Genomic DNA, 3138 nt, shown 5'->3' on the forward strand with positions numbered 1-3138 from the left:
GAAGGATACTTCAGATAACAGTTTCTGTAAACCACCATACCAAAAAACATGGCGACTGGTATATTCAACCAGAACTCTTTGCGCGAGAAAATCCTGGAACCACTCATAAAAACAGGCAGTAAAGATCCGAAAAATTTAAACCTTACATATGTTGTTGTTTTGTGAAATATTGCTTTCTACACGTGCCTTAGCCTAAATGTGCAGGTGCCATCTTTGTCTGTTAGTGGATTGAATCTATTGGGTGAACACCAGAAAAACTAGTAATATTGATACAAATAAAATGAGGGTTTAGTATAGGTATGCTGTGGTTTAGTTTTGTCTCTAGTTTGATTTTTTTACTTTTAATAGAGGCCAAATTGATAGTGACTCATTATCTCATCATAACTTAGGCTAGGAGCTAAATTTTATCTTTCTTTACACAAAATGCAATTTTCATTTGTATCATTGTTTACACCAAGCACAAAAATTAAGCACAACATATACCTTTTTATAACTATTGTATAATTTGCCAAGAAAATGTTTATGATGGAGCTTACTATAGTTTATTTCATAGATACTGAGATTTACACACGACAAAAAGCCCGCGTAAAACTAGTACGTTAAATCCGTTAGCTAATATGGAACGCGAACGATGAATTTTCACTAGTGAAAAAACGCCGTTCGCCCGATCACAAACGCGAACGACCAAAATTCACTAGTGCACAATCGTGGCCCGCGAGTTTCACTCTGACTCTTGAATCCAACATGGCTAGTTCAACGTTTGCTTCTTTGGAAGGTTCCATTGAGACTTTTATTTAAGAACAAGAAAACCAGAACACGGTGAAGAAAACGAAACGAGACGTTGCTTTGTTTACAGAGTTCCTTCAAACAAAAGGAGATGCACGAAGTGAAATAGCTGAAATTCCTCCCGCCGAGCTGAATGAACTTTTGAGTGAATTCATTTTAAGCGTTCGCACAAAAGAAGTCATTTACGTCTACACAATTGGATTTTTTGCCTTCATTAAACATTTCAAAAGACAAAGAGAACTTTATATTTTAGTTTATAATAGCAATTGAATGGATTTTCTAAACATGCGCGCCCAGACTGATGAAATTGACCAGCAATTTTTCTTTTCAAAAATCTCAATATCTATAAAATAAACAAATTACACCATGGAAAATGCTTTGTACGATTTTATTCACTCGTTGAGGAGTATCAGAAAACTCACTCGTTCCCAGCGCTCACTTGTTCGTTTTCTGATACTCCTCAACTCGTGAATAAAAATCGTACGCGCGCATTTTCCATGGAGTAATCTCTATGTCCACACGAGAGACTGAATGTGTAGAAACTGGAACTGTTTAATGGTCGATCGCTAACATTGCAACTAACATTCACCATGCGCTTTTTTTCTTACTCCTAATACGCATGTCCTACGATAACTCGACCGCTGACCTTGAACATTACACTTACCACCTCGTCTGCACTTTTGTTTACTTTGCTTTGCTGCTGGTTCTCATCCATGCTTGTATAAATGAGATTATTTTAAATAAGTAAGGGTGAAAGGATTGGTATTTTTTACACAAAGATAGTTGCAGAGAGTGCCTTTAATAATATATGGATCGCCAAACCCTCACAATGAACGCGGATCACCAGACACTCACAATGAACGTCAACAAGACTAAGTTCTTGCTAACACAGCTGGTAGGAGCAATAATTGCTAATAATAGGATATAGTCTGTGTTGAATTAAGTATTCATTTGTGTATTTATTTCATTTTAATGTTTGTAACACATAGTTGAAAAAGTATGTGATATGTCGTACCAAATCACATACATATTATTACACGACTCGGGAAGTCAGAGGGCCAATAACTAAAAATCAACCAATCAAAATGCTCTATTGCCGGTCAATATTCTCTCAGTATTGGACCGGGCACTGTCCCGAATGGTCCTGAATGATACCGCACTTGTGTCCCTTTGAACTTCAGTCGTGTAATAAATCTCTTATTAACCAAGCTTGCTCGGGACCTTACTGGAAGAATATCGGCCCTCGGTCTTTATTGTACGGAGCACGCTGCGCTCGGTCCGCACTGTCAAGACCTCGGGCCGATATTCTCCCAGTACGGCCCTCGCGCTTGGTTAATAAGATATATTTATCATATTCCTTATAATTTAGTTCAAGGGGCATTATTCTAAATAGACTAAACGAAAGAAAGTGGCATATGTCAGCCACTGATTTAAATAGAAAAGCACATATTGAGTGAAATGTAATTCTCCTGCAAATCTGTCCCCTTCTGGGTGAGCAAGGAGAATGATTTAATGCACTGTAACCCAACTGTTACTTGCTAGAGAGCATGGGAGAGAGCTCTATCCTTGACAAAAGAGACCAGATCTTCATCATACGTGTTAGCAGTTTATTTTGTGAGTTAACTTTCCAGGATATGTGATGTTCAGGACATCAACCATACCAGAGGTTAAATTTTGCGTTGTCCCATACATTTACCATGAATACATGTCTTCCACTGTATCCATAATAGCCATCAGTGTAGACACTATGAAATTGTTACATGTAACATAATAAAAATCATTCTGGGGCTTGAAGAAAATCACAAATTTTCGTTCATTGAAACACCGAGATCCGTGAGGCTCTGAAGAACGAAACATAACACAATAGAGGCTATTCTTATTCAATGACAAGTAAATGAGTGGCCGGGTATTCTGCAATCTAGCCGTAACATCTAGTTTTGCCTGTCCCAAGCAAAAAGAAAAAACGCTATGTCTCCTATGTCCGGCAGCCGGGCAGTGTTTTCAAAATACTCCGTGTCAGGCAGTCAATTGCTTTTTTGATTTTCAGTTAATGATAACAAATCCTTCTTTATATGGCTGAAAACTTCACTATTTCCACCGTAATGTGAGTTTTTGTGAGCTTGGCAACCGCTATGCCGGTATTCATAACACTTTGAAGCCTACCGCAAGCTTCCGGACAGGAAATTGAAAATACTCCGTGTCCGGCAGTCGAATATTTTCCCGAATATTAAGTCATTACACTCAATATATTCGAGCTCTACCATCCTAGGCAGTGTTATTGTTGTTTACATGGCTAAAGAGTACGATTACCAGTTTTTAAACTGTTGTGAAATGCAGTGTTTTCCACGAGCT

This window comes from Stylophora pistillata, chromosome 3 (assembly GCF_964205215.1).
Source record: "Stylophora pistillata chromosome 3, jaStyPist1.2, whole genome shotgun sequence".
Lineage (NCBI taxonomy): Eukaryota > Metazoa > Cnidaria > Anthozoa > Scleractinia > Pocilloporidae > Stylophora > Stylophora pistillata.